Genomic DNA, 7142 nt, shown 5'->3' on the forward strand with positions numbered 1-7142 from the left:
ACATAACGGCGCACAAGGTGATTAAGTCCGGGCCAGAAGAAGCGGCGTCTCACGCGGTTGAGTTACACCCAGATGTCCAGCGGTAGGAGCGTCATGTAGCTTTTCAGCTCACGACGGATCTGCTTTAGAATGACTAGCAGGAGCTAGGGTCCATCAGAGTGAATGCTGCGACGATACAAAGCCCCATCGTGCAAGGTGAAGATCCCATCCGGAAGGAAGGGTCACTGGGCGCGGGGCTTAGAACAAGTCGAAGATGGACTGAACGCAAATGTCTTAGTCACGATCTGTGACATCCGGTTGATTCACAGGTTGGCGGGACAGGCAGTCAGCGTCTTGATGCAGATGTCCTGATTTATACGCGATGGAAAAGACGTATTCTTGCAGACGCCATGCCCAACGAGCAAAGCGTTCTGTTGGATCTTTCAAAGAGCAGAGCCAACAATCTGCGTGGGGATCAGTTACTACGCTTAAACTGCGACCGAACAGGTACAGTAGAAACTTCGCGACCGTTGAAACGAGCGCAAGGCATTCACGCTCAGTGATGGAGCGATAGAGCGATTTCGTTCGGGCACAGAAAAAGCGCGGCTGGCGTTAGCGATGACACAGTCTTGACCCCTTTGACGCTGGGCTAGAACGGCGCCGAGGCCATGACCACTTGCGTCTGTGCGTACTTCAGTGGTAGCCAAAGTGTCAAAATGAGACAAAATTGGCGAAGCTGTAGGCCACTCAGTAAGGACAGCAAGGGCTTAGGCTTGCCGTGGTTCCAAAAAAAAAAAGACGCATCCTTCTTGAGAAGGTCGGTGAAGGGTTGAGCGACATCGGCAAATATTTTCACAATTAAAGTGACAGAAATATGAGCATAAGCCGATAAAATTTTGCACGTCCTTTGCTGAACATGAAACAAGAAAAAGTGCGCACAGTGCGAACTTTCTCCGAGTCAGGTTGTATGCCTGCAGTGTTTACGAGATGTCCGAACGCAGTAATTTCACAGTGGCCTAAACGGCACTTAGATGAGTTCAGCTGGAGGCCAGCACCGCGAAAGAGAAAAAGGACGGTAGCGAGGTGCTCAGGGCGACTTTTAAAGGTCGGTTAAAACGCAATCACATAGTCAAAATAACAAAGACATGTTGATCACTTCAAGCTGCGCAGAAGAGGGTCAATCATGCACTCGAATGTAGCTGGGGCGTTGCATAAATCAAAGGGAATGACTTTGAATTGGTGAACACCGTCTGTTGTGAAGAGAGCGGTGCTCTCACGGACCATCTCATCTACGCCAATCTGCCAATAACCCGAACGCAGGTCAGATGGCGGAAAATATTGCGATCCATGAAAGAATCAAGGGCAACATGCAGTGGCGTAGCTAGGTCGTCTGGCACCCAGGGCCCATAGGTCTTCCGTCACCCCACTCCCCGGGTGTAGCCGGCGGAAAGAGAGCTGTTTTCAGACGTATATGACACCCCCCCCTCACTGGCCCCTTGCACCCGGGGCCCACGGCCCCCCGGCCCCCCCTGTTGCTACGCCACTGGCAACATGCATGCGAGTCAGTGGACACACATCTTTCTTTTATCTTGTTCAGGGGACCGTAGTCGATGCAGAAGCGGCAAGAAATGTCTTTTTCCTTTACCAAGAGAACCGGGGTTACCCAAGGACTACTGTAAGGCTCAATAATGTCCTTGTCCGCCATCTTGTCGACATCTTTCTGTACGATGGCCCGCTCCGCTGCGCAGACGCAATAAGGTCGCCTATGAATGAGGCTGGCATTACCGGTGTTGATGCAATGGATGACTACAGATGCCTGTCAAAGAGGGCAGTGGTCCAAATAAAAATTATCTCTATAAGAAAAGAGAAGGCAACGAAGAGTTTCCGTTTGCTCAGAAGGAAGATCAAGAACAATCATTTTACGAATTGCAGCATATGCGAAGCTGGCGAAAGAGAGGTCGACAAGGGCCCGCTGCTGCTGGGGAAGGCTGTTTCAGGGGTCAAGGAAGAAATTTGGAATTCTTCTAAAGGTGGTGGTATGCGTCATGGCAATGCTGTGGAGAAGCACGTGCGTTGAAAATCCAAAATTGAAGGTGGGCAGGCAAGTACAACTCTCAAGGATTCAGGTTATGGGGTTCGGAAGCGCAATACTTCGTGACAGAACCAGGTCAGTGAGCGGGGATACGAAGTACTCCCCATCAGGAATGGGGGGACAAGGAGTCAGGAGGACATTCGTGGCGTCCTGAGGAGACAGACGGCTGAACTCGGCAGGACATAAGCGGTGTGGTGTACTAGAAGTCGCGCCGGTAGGAAGCAGCAGATCCAACTGTATACAACACCGGCAGACCATTCAATTTGGGTGGAATGTTTCGAAAGAAATTCAAGGTCCAGAATGAAGTCATGCGAGTACTGCTCGAGGATATTAAATAAAACAATAGTGTAGTGGCCACAAATGGTCACACGAGCTGTGCGCATTCTGATGACAGGGGAAGTACTGCCGTCGGCGATTCGTACTGTACAGGCCCGGTACCGCGGGTGTCAGAACTTCTCTGGGCCTTCGGCGAAAAGCAGCACTCATTACTGACAGCTGCGCTCCTATGTCGACGAGAGATGTGATGGGAACACCATTTACTTCAATGTCCAGTAGACTTCCACGTGTAGGCAGGGACAGAAGAGGATTTATTGGCACGTCGTAGTTGTTGCGTCACCTGCGGAAGCTGCTCCGCCTAGATTCTCGAAATGTAGCGACCGGTTGTACATGGGCACGAACAGCGACGGAGGAGAGGCGAACGGGGCTGACGACCTTGCGAAGACAGAAAGCGGCTAGACATCGGCGGAGCGCGGTCGACATTATTGCTAATTTCCGAGTCACCGTGTAAGGCGAGAAAGTACGGGGGGCCGGCAGTTGACGGTAGTCGCTCCGGAATGACTATCGAGGAGGCGGCGAAGCATTATAGTTACTTTGGTAAAATGCTTTTTTTTTTTTCAATTTTCGCGCGTCCCTTGTCCGCGCAAGCTCTCGCCTGCGTTCTAACTGCGCATCGGTAAGGTCAAATCAAAACGCACCAAGCGCCTTAACGCGCTCGCCTGCCCGCCAGGAGTTCTTAACTCCAATGACTGCTCAGCGGCGTTCAATAGGACATTAACGATTTTTATTTTATACACTCATGACGTGACGCCACCTCTTCCCCATTGGCTGCATTGACACGTGCCCAGTGACGCACAGACTAGGCACACCTAGTCATGGAGCCGTCATGGCTCCATGACTAGGTGTGCATGGAGCCATGACCGTCATGGAGCCGTCGTGGCGTACGATAATTAAAAAAAAAAAAAAGAAAGAAAGAAAGCCGTCGTGGCGCCCGGGAAGCGTGCTTGTCGCGACTCCGGCAGGCCCGGGTTCGATTCCCACCTTGACAGAAATATTGTACATCTTCTTTTCGAAGTCATTCATTTACTTTGTTTACAGGAACCTGCCTGAAAAATATGCCATCATTCTGAGCTTTTTTGGCATGTTTTCTTTTTTTAATTCTTTGCGCCGTCGCCCATTTTTGGTGCCACCATTCGGTCACACCGCCGACTACGACTGATTTTCGCGTAATGGGGCATATAATGCTTTTGCATTAATGAAGAATTTGGAGAAACCCTTTCTTTTTGTGTTTTGTATGCTGATGTCCCGACTGCCAATTCGGCTCATTTAGAAGGGGTACATTTGCTTTCTGGAATGCATCGGTTTTGCCTTTTCTCTACGCGTGAGTCGCTTCACGGTCTGTTTATTTTGCTTTTACTTTTTGGCACGAAACTGTTTTTGCACCATGTATATACACTCTAGATAATGAAAAATAAAACCATCACTTTAATTTGGCTCTGGTCCGAAGCAAGTTTCTGGCATGAAATATAGCTGCGCGTGCACTCTTTCAGTGCGGTGCAAGCAGAGCCAGGATTTGGAACATTCCACGTCTATTCCATTGCTTTTCGTGTGTGGTCAGAGCGGTGCTTCGGCCGCATTATCATGGGGCCTTTTGTTAGCAATGAGATCAGTAAGCCTTGAGAGATGGATAATAAGTGTGACGGAGAAATGAGAGGAAGGAATAGTTGAGAAGTCTCAAAACCTGCTGTCGGTGCTCCTTCCGTACCATTATCAAGGTGATGCGCTGTCTCTTTGGGTTGGCGACAGGCAAAGCAGTTGCTTTCTTTCGGTTTATTTGCGGGTGCTGCTTTATGGTGCAGGCCGGAGCGCAGTGACGTGGTATTTTTCATTTTTCGTGTGATTTATTTGCCAGTCCGAAAAAATTGTACGCAGTTAGTATGTTGCTGAAAACAGCGCAGTTAGATGGGATTTGGAGGTGCCTACAAATGCCTCATTGACACTTTGATCATTATGAAAGTACTTCTTGGGTTAGATAATTAATTAGAATTACCAAATTAAATCTCAGTAACGAAAAAGTTACTGGCGGCTACTCGACTGTACAGGAAACAAAATACACTAGGTTTTCTCCGAGTAACGCAGTTGCTCTTTATTTAGGTCCTGGTGCATGATAGTAGGGACACCCTGTATAATTCACTCAGTAACCGAAATAAGGTCAAGCCAAATTCACTCGAAATCAGAATCAACAGCAGGCATGCGCAGCAGCGCTTATACTCGGTCTCAGAAAAAACAAGAGGTGCTGCAGTTTCTCAGAAAAGGCGGAGCAGTATTACTGGTAGCGAAGTATAAAACAATTTCACAAAGGTAGACTACAACCCCGACAGATGCCAGATTCTAGGTGGTACGAGAGGACTGACGCTGTGAAATTGAATTGTCTCCTACTATGAGGTCTTGTTGACCCTTTTTGCGGTGATCCCGTGGGCGCTGCCACGTTTGATCACATCCTGATGTGTCCATTGCTTGCCTCAACTGCCTCCATGTTTACAGTGGGCATGCATGACACTGGTGCACCTTAGCAAACCTCTGTTTCGGGAGATATCGCAGACGGTGACTGGGTGGACGACGTGAAGCTTTGGCCACGGCTTCAAAGAACATGCAAAAGCGCTTTCGGAGCTGATTAAGCTATGTCCAAATGGCGCAAGCAGCACATATGGTGCTTGTTCTAAAAGCGGGCTATATATTTATTGCAAGCTGTTCTAACTTTCCGCTCATGAATTGAACCAGGATTAGTGTGTTCTGCTCTAAATATTTTGAAGCAGCACATAGTAAACTTACTCGGTGCGGTCGCTATCTCATTATTTTCTGTCTAATCGTTCATGGGTATGCTCGCTTCTGATAGATTTGCTTTTGCTACACGCAAGGCTTGAAACGTAGCTGTTTTGTACGTTGTAATACCTTGCGGCAAAGGTGCATTATCGCTAGTAACTTGCTTACTCTTGTGGACCGTCACGAAACATTCAGCTTCGGCCATTCATGTGCTATCGGTGTAGTCTGTCATTTATTGTGCGTATATGGTGTGCATATATTTAAGTGTGCGCCCATTCACTCATTGACACATTGGCGATAGAGTGGGCGTAAGTTTTTCTGCCAGTTGGGGTAGATGTGTGTTGATACTGTGCGCAAAACTTTCTATGACAGGACATGGTGCTATTCCCTTTGCCACTATCTAACGAGTGGTACTTCCTCCTGCCGACGTTCCGTGGCTGAAGCACTTCCTTTGAAGAATAGCGATACAATGCTAGCAGATGAGCAAATTTCTGTATCTTTGAGGAAAGCCGTACATCCCAAGGTGCCGGTAACATGTACGGACAGTTGCAGCAGCGGTCCACGAACTTGGCTACACAGATTACATTCCTTAGTAGGCCAGTCACCATTTTTGCAACCAACTGCTGCAGACTGCTTCAATCCACATGATTCAATCCAGCATGATTGACAAGCACAGTGCATTAGTGAAAATTCAGCTGCATTTCCGACAACTGATCCCACAGAAGCAAGGTGGACCACAGCGGTTTCGTATTCGCGCACTGTTGCTGAGGCAACGTGCAGTGCGCCATCTCGATTCTCTAGAACAAACTGCGCTGTGAAAAGGGATGATATAAGGCTGTCACTTCAATGAATTCTTCGAGGCCAAGCGAAATTTCTTCATGTGCAACTGTTATTAAAGGTCATATATATAGACATATATATATATATATAATATATATATATAAATGGCGTTCAGAAAGCTGGGTGGCCCCAGCCTCACCCCCCCCTCCCCTGGAAGAATTAGAACTTTTTGCCTATGTCAAAGGGGAGGCCAATAATTTATTATCATCATTAATGATGCTCAAGTGAGGTACGAGGTACCCTGCTGTTTACACCCCTCATAACATGTTTCACAAGTGACAATACGGTGTGTCGCTACGTTGCTTCAATGCCAATTGAATTAATGTAGACATTCATCATGAGACGGCTCTGCCAGAGTTCCTTTACTTCGTGCATAGCAAATAGCAAAATTATATCCATGTCGTGAATATGTTGCACTTTTCTTACAGCGGGCTAAATCATGTATTTTGGAGGTCTTCACCACTTAAACAACTTCGTGTTGCCGATCTGCAAGCGCAAGCAGGAAGCGATTTATATTACATTAAACCGAGAAATACAAACATTGACACTCACTGTACGTACCTGTATTAGTATTGTTATGTATTATTATTTAACTAGAAAACACTTTTTGCATGGTTCTAAAATGGTACATTAGGTTGTTTCGCACTCATGGGCATGATAGCTATTGATAGCTATTGATAGCATGATAGCTAATGATAGCTATTGATAGCTATTGATAGCATGATAGCTAATGATAGCTATTGCACCTCAACAAATTGCCAGGTATTAACGTTTACCCTACAAGTTTCAGTCGATGGCTGTCTAGTCAACGTACATGCTCTCGCGTGGCTCGCTAGACAAGAAAAAGTTTCAGCGTGTCCAGTATTCAGGTAAACAGAAGCGGACTAGGCGTTTTGCCGGATGAGTGGAGGCCGAGACGTGAATGGCCTACACAGTGCAGCCACCTGGTGGTGCAGAGCTCCGTCAGACAAAGAACTAATATTGCGGTAACCAAGTGTATTCCCCTTCGTTGCTACAGTTCCCAAAGAATGCTCATCGCATTAAAAGAAAGATTAAAGTGCAAATGAACGTAACAGCAACAGCTCACATGCTACGTTACGTACAGCAACACTTGCTTGTGCTTCCCACAGCA

The sequence above is a fragment of the Dermacentor variabilis genome, chromosome 6, assembly GCF_050947875.1.
Source record: "Dermacentor variabilis isolate Ectoservices chromosome 6, ASM5094787v1, whole genome shotgun sequence".
In the NCBI taxonomy this organism is placed as follows: Eukaryota; Metazoa; Arthropoda; class Arachnida; order Ixodida; family Ixodidae; genus Dermacentor; species Dermacentor variabilis.